General features: G+C 37.3%; 1 non-coding gene and 1 pseudogene across 1 annotated transcript; one reads left to right on the forward strand and one right to left on the reverse strand.

Annotated features, from left to right (window-relative positions):
- Nucleotides 1-324: 324 nt before the first annotated feature.
- On the reverse strand, nt 325-431 carry LOC147923612 (small nucleolar RNA R71). Its single transcript, XR_015587866.1, has one exon. It is a non-coding gene; the product is annotated as a small nucleolar RNA R71 (small nucleolar RNA).
- Nucleotides 432-9876: 9445 nt separating this feature from the next.
- On the forward strand, nt 9877-10859 carry LOC104759672 (cytochrome P450 76C2 pseudogene; annotated as a pseudogene).
- Nucleotides 10860-18496: the final 7637 nt, after the last annotated feature.

Raw genomic sequence — 18496 nt, forward strand, 5'->3', positions numbered from 1 at the left:
CAGCATGCTGGAATCGTCCCTCCCGCCGTGCAGAACAACAACTTCGAGATTAAAAGTGGTCTGATCACCATGATCCATGGAAACAAGTTTCACGGGTTTCCTATGGAGGATCCACTCGACCACTTGGACGAGTTCGACCGTCTTTGTAGTCTCACCAAGATCAACGGCATGAGTGAGGATGGTTACAAGTTGCGCCTCTTCCCTTTCTCCCTGGGAGACAAGGCTCATCAATGGGAGAAAAACCTTCCCACGGGATCAATCACCACCTCGGATGGTTGCAAGAAAGCATTCTTGGCCAAGTTTTTCTCCAACTCCAGAACAGCACGTCTCAGGAATGAGATTTTCAGCTTCACTCAGAAGAGCTCAGAATCATTCTATGAAGCATGGGAGCGTTTCAAGGGTTACCATAGCCAGTGTCCACACCATGGTTTCAGCAACAAGTCACTACTGAGCATTCTATACCGTGGTGTACTTCCAAAAATCCGCATGCTGCTTGACACTGCTTCTAACAGTAATTTCCTGAACAAAGACGTTGATGAAGGATGGCAATTGGTTGAGAATCTCGCCCAGTCAGACGGCAACTACAATGAGGACTATGACCACACAGTTTGCGGCGATGCTGGATCTGAGGAGAAGTACAAGAAAGACCTCCAGAATGTCAATGAGAAGCTTGACCGTATCTTGCTAAGCCAGCAGAGGAGCGTCCACTTTGTATCTGAGGATGACCCTTTCCAAGTTCCAGATGGGGAGGGCGAGCAGACTGAGGATATCAACTATGTTCAGAATCAGGGTGGATACAACAAAGGTTACAATCCCTACAAGACGAACCCCAATTTGTCTTACCAAAGTACCAATGTTGCTAATCCACAAGTCAGGTGTACCCGCCTCAACAACAACAGCAAGGTCAACAAAAACATTTTGTGCCTTACAATCCGGGATTCGCTCCAAAGCAACAGTTCCAGCAGGGTTACCAAGCTCCCTCAGGACCACCACCAGGATTTCCATCTCAACAAGTTCAGCCTAATCAAGCTCCTGACCAAGAAATGAAGCACATGATGCAATAACTTCTTTAGGGTCAAGCTAGTGGTTCTATGGATACTGCAAAGAAATTTGCTGAACTCAGTCAGCGGATGGAATGTTCTTACAATGATTTGAATGTCAAGTTTGAAGCTCTGAACTCGAAGCTGAAGTATATGGAAGGCAAGACTGCTTCTACCCCAACACCTGGCCAACTACCTGGAAAAGCAGTTCAAAACCCCAAGGACTATGCTACTATCCATGATATCACCACCCAAGCTGTAGATGTACGACTCACTGAGGACAATGAGAGTTTAGATGGGGAGGATTTTCTTCAAGATGAAGTTCAGATAAAGGATCCCGTCAAGGTGCTCAAGGATCCAATTGAGTCATCCAAGCAATCTGATCCTCAAGCTACTAAAGAACACGCTGCTCCCAAGGATAAACCTGTGAGATTCATTCCTCCACCATACAAGCCACCTTTACCATTTCTAGTGAGGTTTAAGAAACAGCTTACTAAGAAGTATAAAGCTCTGTTCGAAAAACAAGTCAAGGAGATTGAATTGAGGATGCCATTGCTGGATGCATTCGCACTTGTTCCTCACTACCAGAAATTCCTCAACGACTTAGTGATGGAGAGATCAAAAGAAGTTCAAGGCATGTCGGTACTAAGTCTTGAGTGCAGTGCAATCATTCAGAAGAAGATTGTACCCAAGAAGCTCAAAGATCCTGGATCATTCACTCTACCTTGCTCCCTTGGACCTATGTCTTTTGAAAGGTGTCTATGTGATCTTGGCGCTTCAGTCAATCTTATGCCACTCTCTGTGGCTAAGAGGTTGGGTTTTACAAGGTTTAAAGGTTGCGACATCTCCCTCATCCGTGCAGATAGAACAATGAGACTTCCACATGGTATTTTAGAAGATTTACCTGTCAGGATTAGAGACGTGGAAGTGCCAACCGACTTTGTGGTTCTGGAAATGGATGAAGAACCAAAAGATCCTATGATATTAGGAAGACCATTCCTAGCGACTGCTGGAGCCATCATTGATGTTAGAAATTGTAAGATTGATCTTAATCTGGGAGACGACTTCACTATGAAGTTTGAAATCAAGGATACCTTGAAGAAACCAACAATAGGAGGACAAGTCTTCTATATTGAAAAGATGGATCAGTTGGCTGATGAGTTGTTGGAGGAATTAGCTGAGGAGGACCATCTCAAGATCTCTTTAACCAAGGATGGGGAAGAAGGGTTCTTGCATGAGGAGACCACTTGTTACAAGAACCTGCTAGACTCCCATAGAGAAACGGATGTACCAGAGGAGTTTCAGCAGCTATCTGACGCAGATTAAGTATGTGCAGTTGAGGCAGAAAGTTCAGAACATGAGATCTCCCACTCGACCGACGTCAAGACCCGACTCGAGACACAGACGTCCCACTCGATCGAGCCACCGCTCGAGCCGCATCTATTCCACTGTCCACCACCACTGTCGAAGCTACTCCGGTCTCGTCACCTCACCAACCTCCTTCCACTCGACCGGCACCATGAGGCTCACCTCGAGTCGACACGTACATCGCCCCGTTCACGCTCCACGACTCGACTGAAACCATTCGAACTTGTGCGACTTGACCAACGCAGAATTAAACATCCTCGACCGAAGCTTCAATGGTCTCCCTCTGCACCATCTCCTCACCGCGACTCGAGCAGTGACTTACATCCACTCGATCCACCACGTTGTCTCACTCTTTCAGTCCAGCATCACGACCAACAGAGTCTCTACCTCCCTCGAGCCAACACACTACGACTCGATCCTCGCTGCTTCAATACTCGAGCCAACATCGTCCGCCCAAGGAACACGTTGTTCAAGCCGACACCCCTCTGCTCAAACCACCTCCAAACTCATCCACTCGAGCCGAAGTCATCCACTCGATCCACTCGTCGCACGTCTCACGCGCTTCACCGTCAACACACTCTCTCCCTCGAGTCAACGCTACCCCACTCAATCCGTCGGAACTCCTCTCCTCACTCGATCCGCTGTTCTCGCCGACACTCGCTCAACTCAATCGAGCCAACCACCATCAAGCCAACACTCCTCCGTTTGAACCGCCCCGATCGAGCCGACCTACCCCCACTTGAACCAGCGTGCCAAAACAGCTCCTGGAACCATTGTTCTTCCCCGTCGAACCCACACCTGACCCGGAGAGTTCACTCACCGCCATCCCATTCCACTTGATCGGTTTATCCTCTCTTCGCACTTTCGAGTTTAAAATTTTGTAATTGCTCTTGTTACTTGTTTACTAACATATTAACGTTTATCTTTGAGTTCATCATGTCTCAGCGAAACAGAAAAAGTACTGAGCTCATACATGAGATGAAAGAGGCGTATGGGAGTGTGGGTGGAGAACGCTCATCACCTGAGTCCATGGCAAAGCGTTTCCTGAAAATGAAGAACATGGTTGACGAAGTTGTTGGGGGTTCAGAACAGGCAGCGGGGTCAAGAAGACCTGTCAAACCGCTCGCCAAGAGCAAGAGTCGCGGGAAGAGGCTGGTACCAGCTTCTAACTCAAGAGAGGAGGACAGTGATTACAAACAAGAGGAACCTGAGTTGCGTTCAGGACAAGCGCCCAGGAAATCTGGACGAAGGAAAGCCAGAGACAAGGCGCTAAGCAGCCTCACCAAGACTGTCAAGAACCTCGTGCGTATGTTTAGCTGCTCAACTTCCACAACCGTCGTCCCTAGGTCTATCCCCAAGGATAACAGACCAATGTCAAGACGCCCTTCCGCGAACCTAGAGCGAACACCTTCTCCGATTCCCTCTCCAGCACGTCAATCTTCATATGTGCCACGACAGCGTCAGCCTACACCCGTCCCTTCACGCCACTCGTCACATGAATCTAAGGAGAGAAGGGGACAAGGTTCGCGTGGTTCAGGAGCCTCCTCAAGTCGTCGATCAGCGCGTCGTTCTGCAGCTCAAGCTGAGCAAGAGGTTAAGCAACAAGTTGAGCAGCAAGGTGGTTATCAGCTTACGGATGTGGTAGTGTTAGTCTCGGACTATGGTGAGTCTAGAGTCGACGACATGCAGTGCGACGAGCAGCCGAACACTTATCAGAACACGCAAACGGTTGAGCAACAAGTCGACCAGCCAGCTGAGACCACTCCTGCGGATCCCGAACACGGTGAAGGACAGAGCCAATATCACGCACCAACTCCTTGGGCGAGCTCCGACTCCTTCTTCTACTACTGAGGTACTCCTACCTTCCTTTGTATATACCATTTCATTACTGCATTGTTTGTGTTGTGATTCTTAAATCCTCCTGCAAATTTTTCTTACACAGGAGACTGTGTAATTTAAGTTTGGGGGAGGGTTTGAGATGATGTATCTGATGTTGTGTTCTGTGATTCTTATTTCAATTTGTTTTGGAATCATATCATGTTTGAGATAGCATCCATTTATTTGCATAGAAAAACCAAAAAAAAAAAAAAAATTGAAAAAATTCGAAATTTTTCACAAAAACAGAGTGTTCATGTAGCTTGCACTTGCATATTAGGATTGAGTCTAGTGTCATTCATATAGGGTTGGTGCATTTAGCATAGGGGTTGATGATGATTGTAACTTTGGTAGCATGCTGAATTCAATAGGATAGAATCAAGGCCCTTGTTATTAGTTTATTTGATGCATGTTGATTGAATTTGAAAATGTAAGATTGAAGCATGATTTGTATTGACGTCATTTCCTATCTATCTGAACCTAATCCTGACTTGCAATTATCTTGTTATGCATTGAAGTTGAACTCATGGATACCATATACATACTTGGATTGTCTTTCACATTTTTACCACCCTTGTCAATCCAAGTAGCTGATTCCCATCTTTGGAACAGTTTCCCGCACCCTTAACCAACCGTCCTTTCAAGCCAATTATATTCTTGAGCGTTAGGCCTTTTCCGAGTTGAGCTTGTTAGAAAGTGTTAGGTTCTAACCGACAAGAGTAGGATCCTGTGTAGTTCTAGTTCGCGTTATCCGGACTAGTAGGACTAGGTGAGAACTCGATTTGGGGTATTGAGTATGGATCTGTACAGAAAAGTAAAGGGTAGAAAGTCTTAAGGAGGGGGGTGTGTTTTCAAAGTTTACAAGTCTAGTAAAGGATTTGGGTTGAGCAAAATAATGAGTTACTGGTTCTGGGCATAAAATGAAAAGTTTAGACAAAGAAAAGAAGGTAAAATGATTAAGATGTCTAGAGTCCTTAGAAGAAAAGAAAAATAACCTTACTGATAATAAAGATTTCCCAATCCGTTAGAGTGATAAGAAGTGAACTCCTCCTAAGACCAAATCTAAAGAATGAAAGAATGGGTTTGAGATGAAGTTTCAGATGAAGGGTAGAGATAGGACCAACTTCGGTTTGGAATGTTCTTTGGGTAGACAGGGCGCTGCTCTTGTATGCATCAGTTGGTTTCAACCTTTAGCCTTCTCTTAAGCTCAACTCTTTTCATGAGAGAACCTTGTTATGTATCGATGGAACCACTTGAGAAAGAGACCACATTTGTCTCTAACCTTTCACCTAGCTAAATGAGTTCAATGACACTGCATAGCTTGATTCATGATTCTTTGTTAATAAATGTTAAAGGGGGTGATTGATAGGATTGCATGTGTAGATCAAACGAATAAAATTTATTCACCATGCATCATAGAACTAAAAACAAGGACCTTGATTCTAACTACTCTATTCAGCATGTTTTAGGTTCTGAGACCCCATCTTCACACCTCTTCTCCATACGTTGTTCTTGATCGTTTGCTTGAGGGCAAGCAAAGAATAAGTTTGGGGGAGTTGATATGTCTATATTTTGTCTCTGCGAAGCATGTATTTTCCATGCATTTAGTTAGGATAACTAGTTGTTTTGCATAAATTTCTAGTCTTTTTTGTACACTTTGCATAGTTCTTGCATCATTCTTGCATACATTGTGCATTTTGGAGTATTTCAGGTATCTAGGAGACATCGGGAACACATCGTTCGAGTCGCCGTTCGACGTCGTTCGAGTCACCCACTCAAGCAACACCTTGGCCGTCGATCGAGTCGTCACCCACTCGAGCAACACCTTGACCGTCGATCGAGTCGTCACTCACTCGAGCAACACCTTGACCGTCAATCGAGTCGCCGTTCGAGTCGTCCTTCGAGCCACCGCTAGGGAGATTCAGCTTTCTATGTCTTCATCAAAGTTGTAGAGAATTGAGTCATCTTTCCAATGCCGTTTATTTCAAGCCAATCGGAGGTGTGGTTCAAAAGTTATCATCATTTTATTGGAAGCGTATACATCCAGCTCGAGTCGCCACCCGTCGACTCGACCCTCCAGCTCGAGTCGCCACCCGTCAACTCGACCCTCCTCCACTCGAGCCAACACCATCACCCACTCGAGCCACTACTCGTTCGCACATGTCAGAAAGACGTTCCTTCTTACACGCTTCAGGAGATTCCCAAACCGACTCTTCATCTTGTCGTTTTAAGTTTTAGGGATTTACATGTTTTTACTATAAATACGTTTTGTTAAGTCTTGGCGGACATCATCTTATCTTTTATCTCATTTTGTTCTGAAGGTTTTACCTAGCCTCCAAAAACCGTTCTCAGACTTTGTATCCAGATATCTTTTAATACATTGAGTATTTGCATTTGACTTCTTCTACAAGCTTGTTCATCTCATTTTTACCTATCTAAGAATGCTTGTTTCAATGTTTTCTGAATTTCTATCTTTGGTGATGATTTCCGGATCTGAGCAATGTGTTAGTTCTTGAGGATGGGATAGATTATGTGGAGGATCTTAGGATGTAGAGTGTTTAAGCTTTGGTTGTATGATTCCCTTCTGGACTAGAGTTAGAAATACTAGTTTCTCTCTGATCAATTGGGACTAGGTTCGAGACATTTCCACACCCAAAAAGTGTTTGATGAAATGTCTGACCAACTAGTGCTAGAGACTTACATTCCTAGCCTAAGAGATTAGTTGTCTAGGATGTTTGTTGACGTGAATGAACTTGTTTGTCATGCCTGCTCGACCATGTTTCTCTAGCGAGAGCTAGGTATGGAAGTGGTTGAGTCTGAGTAGCTTTTGTCAAGAGATTGGATTAGCTAAGTTGTAATGTTCATTGTTTAGGGATAGTTTGCTTGTGGTATGTTAAACACTCTATAGACTAGGATACTCCACCGACAACAATTATTCCCATCCTTAGGACTTTTATATTTTTAATTGATATTACATTCCCGAGACTGTTTCACTTTCATTTGTTCATGCTTAGAATCGTTTTCGGTTTCACTTATTCTTGCTTGCTTCTTGTCAAACATTTTCGTTTCTGTTTCTGTGACTCATTTCCGTTTTGTATTTTGACCATTCTAGGATTGTTAGAAAAACACTCTTTTTGAATTGGCTTAACTTGTGACTTCTTGATTGCATCTTGATTGCTAGCAACATCCCATTTGGATTGACACCTTAAGTACTACAACTACATAAGGTTAATTGAACCTGCTAGGACACACAAAAATCCTAGTATCAAAGACCAAGCTCTGTCATATGACGATGCTTCATCTCAGCCATTCCGTTCTGCTGCGGTGTAGATGGACATGACACCAAGTGTTTGATGCCATGATTCTGCAAGTGTGTTCTAAACCTGGTGCTCATAAACTCTCCACCACCATCGCTTTGAAACACTTTTATTTTCTTGCCAAACAAGGTCTCCACTTTTTTTTGAAACACAAGAAACACATCATAGAAATCAGACTTCTTTTTCAAAGGAACCAACCAAGAGTAACAAGAGAAGTTATCAACAAAAATTACATAATATTGGAAGCCTTGAACTGATACAACTGAAGAGGGTCCCCAAAGATCACAATGTATTCGATCAATGGGTTTCTTTGCACTAGAATCATAACTAAAAAACGGTAATTGACTACTCTTTCCCATTTGGCAAGGACCACAAAGAGGAGATGTGCTGCTCTTATTGATAGATATAGCCTTGCTGTTCTTGAAAAGTTGAAGAATTTGGAAGTTTACATGTCCAAGACGTTGGTGCCAAACCATGTCACTAGCCGCACACTGTCGATTTGAAAAAAAAGCTACAAACTCCTGATTCTCCAACATATAAAGAGTCTTACGACGAGGTCCTTTGGTCACCACTTTCTAAGTGTGGAGGTCAATCACATACACATCAGTAGCATCAGAAAACACTCCATAAAGATAGTCATCACAAAGTATAGATACTGAAAGTAATGACTGCTGCATCAATGGACAAACAAGCACATCTAGAAGAAGAAGACTACCTGTATTAGTGGTGAGGACTGTCGATCCAATATGAGTGATAGGCAAGTGAGTACCATCAGCGACCATCACGGTTTCTGAACCATTGTATGGTGTAGCATTGTTCAGTTGAGTTGTTGCAGAAGTGATGTGTGCTGATGAACCAGAATCTGTAACCCATTCACGACCACAATCTGAAACCTGAAGAGCAGCAAGAGCCTGTGGAACATCATCACTCTGGTAGGAGTTGTCAAATCTATTCCAACACTTCAGAGCCACATGACCAACCCGACCACATATTTGACAAACACGACGAACATTAGATAATCCTCCAGACTGAGATGAGTTCCAGCCTGAGTTGTTAACTTGTTGAGAGAACCCTCTGCCACGAGTAGAGTAGTTGCCTCTAGCACCTCTACCACGACCATTTGAGCCACGTCCTCGATAACCCGAGAAACCGCCTCTTTGGGTTTGAAAAGCCAGATTCTGTGACACATCCGAAGCAGTTTCATACGTTTGCAACCTAGAATCGAAACTAGAGACCTCAAGAACCACATCATTAAAGGTAGGAGATGGTAAACGAGACAATGAACTCTGGATAACAATGGCTATGGGATCATATTCTCGAGCTAGACCATTCAGAAATAGAACAACTTTCATCGATTCATTAACATGCTTCCCAATCGAACTAAGGTTGTCACAAACAGCATGAAACTCACGACAATACACAGAAAAGCTCTTATCTTTCATACTCAGAAGATTAAGACAATGCAATAACTCACACTCTCTGGCTACAGAACTTTGATTGAAACTGGATGCGAGAGACTACCATACCTCTTCAGACGTATACACAGCGTGAACTAGACCAAGAACCTCTTCAGAGAGGGTTCCAAACAACCACAACTTGATGAGTTCATCAGTACAGACCCATGCTTCATATTCTGGGTTAGAACTTGTGACTTGGACATTGTTGACAGTAGTAACACGAGTAGCTGCAGGTGCAGGAATCTGACCATTGACAGAACCAAGCAGCTTCTGAGAACGGAGAAGAGATTCAAACTGAGTCTTCCACAAGAGGTAGTTTGTGTCGCTCAGCTTGATGGTGACAAAGCTAGCCACATGAATGTTAGATGGAACAGATAAGGATCGCGCCTCTCTGCCATGACAGCAACCTGTTAGGATTTTAGAGATGCTCTGATACCATGAGAAGAAACAAAGAAGAATTTTAAGGACTGAACTTTACTGTATTATTTTCCACACCTTGTCAATTACAGAGAAGCTATATTTATACATGAAGAAGAACATTCTAGACTTGTTTTGACTAGCCCAAAGATCTGCTGACAAGTGTCGATCATCTACTCATCCTCTAATGATAGGAGAGAATCATAACGGTTAGATAGTACAGGCTCACAGCCTTCTCCAGCTGGTGCTTTTGTCACTTTCTTAGCCTCCTTCCTCTGTTTCATTGTTTTGCCTTCTAGTTGCAGAGCGGGAAGGACTTGTTGGACTGATGGACCTCCTTTGAGTGTTGGGCCTGTGATGTTTTGGTTTGAGCCCAAAACATTTGGTTGTTGTAGACTATCAATGGAAGCTATCGGAAACCCAGACCTTGCTAACTTCTTCCCATTTACGAGGTTTCTTGACTTGCAAGGTAATAGTAAGAAGATGAAGAACTGCTCGGAGAAGTTGTTTCAGGTATTTCGAGAGTTTTACAATACTCGAATTGTTGAAAAATCATCTCGAACAGACGAGAAAGATGTTTGGAGCAACGACTTCTTGGATGCACTTATCGATCTCCACCAAGGAGATCAACCTGAAATCAACATTAACGAGATCGAACACCTACTTCTCGTAAGTCTTATAGCTTATATTGCATAACATGATCTTATATTATAGATATATAATATGTGCTTTTATGTGACAGGATCTGTTTACAGAGGGCACATATACAACCTCTAGTACCATGGAATGGGCAATGGTAGAATTACTTCGATCGTTCCCAAAAACAATGACAAAAGTTCAAGATGAGATCAATCGTGTGATGGACCAAAACAGTGTCATTCAAGAGTCTGATATTTCAAATTTTCGTATTTACAAGCGGTCGTTAAAGAAATTTTCCAATTACACCCGGCTGCTCCACTTCTCCTCCCACGTAAAGCGGAAACGGACGTTGATATTCTTGGTTTCCATGTGCCTAAAAACACTCAGGTTCTTGTGAACGTGTGGCCATAGGAAGAGACCCGAATGCATGGGAAAACCCAAACAGGTTCGAGCCAGAATGGTTTTTGGGTAAGGAAATGGATATGAAAGGTAGAGATTATGAGCTTACACCGTTTGGGATCGGACGTAGAATTTGTCCGGGAATGCCTTTGGCTGTGAAAACAGTGCCTCTCATGCTTGCTTCTCTTCTCTATTCATTTGACTGGAAGCTTCCAAACGGCGTCGGTTCAGAAGATTTGGACATGGACGAGACCTTTGGGCTCACACTGCAGAAGACCAACCCGTTACATGCCGTGCCACTAAAAACACGCGCCATAGATTTAATAATACGTTTTGCTTTTGTTTGATTGTTATGATTTTACAAACCATATGAATAATCAATCACCTTGTGATTCGAATAATAATAATTTAAAGATACTGTCCTGTCTTTTTTGAGCGGTTTTATTTTTTAGTCTAATCATCATATATACAGAAGTAATATTTCACTCTCTTTTTATTTGTCTATTTAGCATTTAATTTCTATAAAAAATATTTTTTAATTAAATAAAAAATGTAATAATATATATTAATCTATACTTTAAATCCACACTTTATTACTAATTAGATAAGGACCCGTACGATGTGCGGGTTTAAAATAATTGTTGAAAAAAATAAATCCTAAATCTTAAACAAAATTTTAAAATATTAAAAAAAAAATTATTTCCTAAATTAAACATTTATTTAATTTTAGATAGAGAAAAAATCATTTTTGTATTTATCTTCATACACTTATTCATATTTATATATTTTAATATATTATAATAATTATTACAATAATTTGAAGCTAAATTATATCCCATGATTTTTTGCCAAATACTCATCATTACGAATATTATTATTTTCAAATTTTAAAAACGTTTCACAACTTATTCACAAAATATTTTACATGCAAATAATTCTTCAAAGCAACATCTAATTAGTAAGCATGTACAATTTTACTCTATGTTTTACCATTAAAAATTTGTTCTTACATCCAAAATTATTTTATTTTTAAAGTATGCTCTTTATCACCACCTATAAAATATCTTCTTAACAATTTAAACAAATTTTATGTTGCTTTACTTTCATTTTGGCATAGTTATAGTTCTTATAATTACTAAAATCATTTTGTGACATATTCTTTAACCATGAATTTTTTTTTACTCCAAAGGTATTTTGGATGAACTAATGGTGAAAATTATCTACTCTATCACAATGATTTTATGACCAACCTAATAAAAGTTGAGAAAGTGAGAAAAAGTTAATATAACATAATAAAAATTAAACTTTAAAAATTATAATCACGTTGGTATATATAAATCTTAGATAATTCAAATATACAAAACAGAAACTTTATAAGCAATCCAAAACATGACATAGTCATAATCACGTTAAGGATCGACAACCTATTTACTCCTTAGAAGTATCGCATTGTACCAAACTACTTAAAACTATGATCTCGTCTCATATATTCTCGAATCGTAAATTCTCAACTTATTTCTACCCGAATCAAAAGTTCTCCTATATTTCTCATATACCTGGGTTTAAACGATTTACGAACCAAATCCGATAAAAAATTACATAAATCCGGTTTGAAACCAATTTTTAAAATGTATACCACTCCAACTTCCCAAATTTGAAAGTCGCTTCTCAATTACTCGATCTAGCAGCTCTTGTTTCAGTACCGGAATCATCAACATTATTCATAAGAAAAAACTCTAGATTTTGACCAGAAACGTCAGTCACCGACTAATCTTCCAAACTTATAATGCTACTAACTGTAGAATCACTTTTGCAACCTCCATCAGTGTCTCCATCCTCAATTGAATTAGCGGGCTTTATATACTTTGAATCCATTTCATTGCATCTGATAGCTTTCATTGAAGAACCCGCACAAATCAAAGACCAACACAATAGATTGGCAAAATTATATCGGAAAAAAATCAAAGATCAAAGCTTTCGATATAAGCATATAATATTTATTTTTTTGGTCAACATTTGGGCCACAACAGGCCGGTCCATTATCCAAATCCATATATTCGTAGAGAGCGGGAGGTCGATCCTGGAGTGATGGTGCCTTCTACAATTGGACTTACTAATGGTCACTGCACTAAGGTCACTTCACAAACATAATTTTTATGTATTATTTTCTTAATTAGCTGTTCTATTACGTTTCAAAAATAATAATTCTTTTGACATAACTTATGTTATTCTTTTTAAATTTGTTATTCACTATTTATTGATTAATAATAATATACATGCTTAATGAATTGTTTTTTGTTTATACATGTCAAAATCTAATTGAGAAAAGATATAATATAATTAGCGTACAACGGAAAATAGATTAGTTTTTTAATTTCCTTTTTGATTTAGGAATATTTTTAAGATATAAACATGTAAATGTTATGTAGATTTAATGTTATTCTTAATTAGCTGTTTTGTAAAATAATAATTTTATGTCAACATCTCATCAGTATACTTGACATGTGTCATGATCTTGTTAATCGCTAACTTTGAAAACCCAACTTTATATAATAAGACTGTTTTCTCTTTTAAGATTAGGACATTTATTCAATATAACGTAGGATTGTTTTTGTATAAATATAATTATTGTAGAAGGATTTCTTTTAGGAACTACATATATCTTTATCGTAAGATTATCTTTATAATTTATTTTATGATTAGTAATTTTTTTAAAAGATCTTTTCTTTTAAAATTAGAAATTTGTGTAAAATTGACACTTGTCACGATCTGGTGAGTTAGTAACTTTTGAAATTAACATGTGTCACGATCTAGTGAGTTAATAAGATTTTAATTTTTAAAAATTAGAAATTTATGTAAAATTGACACTTGTCACGATCTTATGACTTATTAACTTCTGAAATTGACATATATCACGATCTGGTGAATTAGTAACTTTTGAAACCATACTTTATTACATACTAGATAAGGACCCGCTCGTTGGGCGGGTTTAAATTTTTATAAATTAAATTAAATTTTATAAAAATATATTAAAATTTATTGTGTGATTTATAAATTTTATGTTTGCTATAATATACAGATTTATATTCATTTACACATCTTTTATGTATGTTACCATTAAAAGTGTATTTTTTACACCTAAATATACTGTATATTATAAATATATTATTTACCACCACCTATAAAATGTATATATGAACACATTAAGCCCACTATTATATGTCTTTTTACTTTCACTTTTGCATTGTGTTTTTAATTATTAAAACTACTGGCTCAAAAAACATTTCAAATTAAAAATATATTACATAGTATACTAATCAATGATTTATTATCACAATAGTGTATAACCAAGCATGGAGAGAATCTCAGCTCCGCCCTCCTCCCTATGTAGAGAACCTTGCGTCCAACCATCTCCACCATGAAGAGAACTTTAGCTCCACCATCTTCCCTCGGGGAGATAACCTTGCGTCTAACCTCCTCCACCATAGAGAGAACCTCGGCTGTGCTCTCCTCATGTGTGGAGAGAACATGTTCACCTTTTTTAACTATCTCAAAATAGTTTGCTCCGACAACCAATGAAACTAAAGACCCTTTTCTAATGTCACAAAATCTTTTAATAGTAACTAATGTCAAATTTTCCAATGTATTCGTGGGAGTGTTTTTTACACTATGATGTAGTCTTTGTCTCTAGAACGCCCCGACTGACACCTTGCTTAGTGAGCTCATTTCCATGGGTCCACCTTCCTTAGTGGGCCCCACGTCTACTCCTAGCCCATCCATATCTGACGGCCGGTCTGTTAAATCCGTGAGGCATACGTGTTTACCGACCCTAAAAATCAACATATGATCTTTCCCTATGTTTTGTCCTCACTTGCACAGTTCCGACAATCACTTTCCGAAATGTCACCCATCCTGAAACTACTCCAGCTCAAGCATGCTTAACTCTGTAGTTCTATCAGGACCCTTGATCGAAAAGATAAGTGCACTTTGGTAACGTAGGTGGTCAAATCAATTCTTTTAAACCTATCCACAAACCAGGGTGTCACAGTCCCCAAACTCCTATGGATCTATCAACAATAATATATATTTTTCCGATCTATCTATCTATGTTTGTTGTAAGCTTGTGTTTGATAAGCCTATTTTATCTAATCATTAGGTTGATGAGCTTATACTCTTTATCTCCCTTTGGGATTGAATGAATGGTAACAATAATGTTTGCACAAAAAGGGTCTATGACCAACCAATCAAAGTTGAGAAATTAGAAAAAATTAATTTGACACAAATATAGAAATAATAGAAAATTATAAGCAAGATAATATATGAATCCCAAATAATACAAAGGTGAAAAGATAAATTAAATAAAACAATCTAAAAATACTACATTAAATTTAGAAATACAGTATTAAAAAAAGAAGACGCATATATTGATTTTTTTTGGGTCAACATATTAATCTTACCTATTCCAAACTGAAAAAAAGAGAAAGTTGGAGAAAATTTTGGTCTTAAAAAATAAGAAAAATTTATCTTTCCATTAAAATTCTTTTACCAGTTTGAACAAAGTTGAAAGCAATATTTTTGAATAAATTATTTTGTTAGGTGAAAAATATGAGACGATCTAGCTATATTTATACAGAAGTGAGTATTTACAAAATTTAGAATTAATAATTAACTGTATATTTTCCTTAATTTCATTTCTATATTTTGTAGAATTAGTAACTTATATATATATACAATCTTCTTATAATTATTTTTTTTTAAAAAATTAATTTTTGTAATTTTTGATAATTATCTTTTTACATTATTAATACTGTTTAAGAAATAATATTTTGTTTTTTGTTGTAATCTTAAATCCCTCCTATTAAAGTTTTATAAATTATATTAAAATTTGTTGTACGTTATTTATAAATTTTATTTTTATTATAATACACTGATTTATATCCATTTATAAATATTTTATGTATGTTACCATTAATAGTATTTTTTTTACACCTAAAGATACTCTATGTTACAAATATATTCACCCACCTAGAAAATGTCTGTATGAACACATTAAGCCAACTATTTTACTTCACTTCTGTATAGTTTTTTAATTACTAAAATTGTTGGCTCAAAAAACATTTTGAATAAAAATTATATTACATAATATACTAATCAATGATGTATCATCACAATAGTATATGACCACTATGGAGAAAACCTTGCATCCACCCTCATCTCTTATGCAGAGAACCTTGCGTCCAACCTCCTCCACCAAGGAGAGAACCTTGGCTCCGCCTTCCTCACTTAGGGAGATAACCTTGTGTCAAACCTCCTCCACCTTCCTCCCTTGGAAAAATAACCTTGTGTCCAACCTTCTACACCATAGAGAGAACCTCAGCTCTACCCTCCTCTTGTGTGGAGAGAACATGTTCACGTCTTTTTGCTATCTCAAAATGACTTGCTCCGACAACCAATGAAAGTAAAAACTTTTTTCTAACGTCACAAATTTTTTTTGATAGTAACTAATGTTAAATTTCCCAATGTATTCGTGGAAGTGTCTTTGACACACCAAGATGTAGCCTCTGTCTCTATAACGCCTCAACCGCCATCATACTTAGTGAGCCCATGTCCATTCTCAATCCATGGGTTCACCTTCCTAAGTGGGCCTGTAACAACCCGTCCCATGGACCCCACTAGCCTCACTGCTAGCTGCCCAAACAGACCCCAAGCTGGCCCTGCAGGGCATCGATCCTAACCCATCACTGTGGAAATCCACATCCACAGTGATGGGTTAGGATCGATGCCCTGCAGGGCCAGCTTGGGGTATGTTGGGCCGGCTAGCGGTGGGCTAGTGGGGTCCATGGATGGTCCGTTGGGGCAGCTAGCAGTGGGCTAGTGGGGTCCGCGGGACGGGTTGTCACAGGGCCCTACATCTATTTCCGGCTCGTGGACCCACCCATATTTGATGGCCGGTTTTGTTACGTCTGGGAGGCTTTAAAAACTTATTTATCGATCCTACAAATCAACAAATGATCTTTTCCTATGTTTTGTCTTCACTCGCTCAGTTCCAACAATCACTTCCAGGAAGATCACCCATCATGAAATTCTCTCAGGACCCTTGACCAAAAAAAATAAGTGCATTTTAGTGACATATGTAATCAAAATCAATTCTTTAAACATTTCCGCAAACCAAGGTGTCACAGTTTTTGATCTCCTATGGATCTATCAGCAACGATTTATGTTTTTCCAATATATCTATCTATGTTTGTTGCAAGCTTGTGTTTTATTACCCTATTTTATCCACCATTAGGTTGATGAGCTTCTACTTGTTATCTCCCTTTGAGATTGAATGAATAATGGTGACAATTATGTTTGCAAAATAAAGAAGGGTGTATGACCAACCAATAAGGTTGAGAAATTAGAAGAAAATTAATTTGACATAATTAAAGAACCAATAGAAAATTATAAGCACAGTAATATATGAATCCTAAATAAAGATGAAAATATAAATAAAATAAAATAATCGGAAATATTACAATAAATATTAAAATACATTATTAAAAAAAGTAGACACATATATTAATTTTTTTTGGTCAACATATTAATCTTACCTATTCCCAACTGAAAATGGAGAAAGTAGGAGAAAATTTTGGTTTAAAAAAATAAGAAAAATTTACATTCACATTAAAAAAAAAAATCCCAATTAAACAAAGTTGAAAGCAGTGTTTTTGAATAACTTAAAATTAAAAATAATTAAATAATATTATAATTTCGAATTTTATGATATATATATATATATATATAATCTTTTTATAATAATTTAAAAAAACTTTGTATTTTTTTATAAATTCTGTAGTTTTTGATAATTATCTTATTACATTATTAATATTTTTTTAAACAAAAAATTTTATTTTTATTGTAATCAAATTACTCATAATAAATATTAACTTTTACAGATGTCAAAATCTGAGATTGATAACTTGACACATGTCAAAATCTTGTTAATGGCTAACTTTGAAAACCCAACTTTATATAATAAGATAGATTAAGAAAAATAAACGTAAAGAAATAAGGTTTTGATAGTGTTCTTTTGACCAGAAAAAAATAAGGTAAGAAAATAAAACTGATTAACCAGAAATAAATATATATTTCTAAATTTATTTGTGTTGTTACATATATATAAGGGACCAGCCTAAGAAAGAAAAACTCACTAAAAAAAAAAGAATCAGAAAGTATACAAAAAAAAAATGACTATCACTATGAAAACTTTAGTCGGATTTTTTACCTACTATCCTCTTCATTATTTTTTCTATTCATTCTAGTACCACAATCGCTGATAGTCCAGGTATTTTGTTTTATTGTTATATATAAATCTTCAATTTTGATTATGAACATGATTTTTGTTCTTTGTTAATTAATGTTTTAATGACTATTTTGTTAAATAAACAGGTTATGGACAGTTGACCAAAAAAAAAACAGGTTATGGATTTGGGCCGCTTACATCGTTATTGTCTAATACAAAAATCTTTGTATTTTTTTTTCTGGTCAAAAGAACACAATCTTTCAATTTACTAGGTAATTAGTCCACGCATTGTATGCATATTAGATTTGATTATATTTCTTAAATTTTTTTAAACTAAAATATTGTTTTACTAATGTATAATATCAAAAAAAATTATACTAATGTATGAATCTCAAAAACATTTATAGCAATTTCTTAAAATAACACTCCTGTCAATATTTTTTGGTGTGGTTATTTATTATACAAAATTTAAAATATATAAACTTTTCTACAAATCAAAAAATTACCAATACTACAAAAATTATTACAAATTGATTAGCTATATTAATATAAATAATAATATAGAAATTTAAACATTTTCCTAATTTGAGAGAATATATGTTTATGATCATGTTTTATAGAGGTTAAACATTGATTTAAAGATTTTTTCTTAATGATATTGTAAACATAAGACTGTAGTATAGTAAAATTGAATCAAATAAA

Source organism: Camelina sativa, chromosome 17 (assembly GCF_030686135.1).
Source record: "Camelina sativa cultivar CO46 ecotype springtype chromosome 17, ASM3068613v1".
Lineage (NCBI taxonomy): Eukaryota > Viridiplantae > Streptophyta > Magnoliopsida > Brassicales > Brassicaceae > Camelina > Camelina sativa.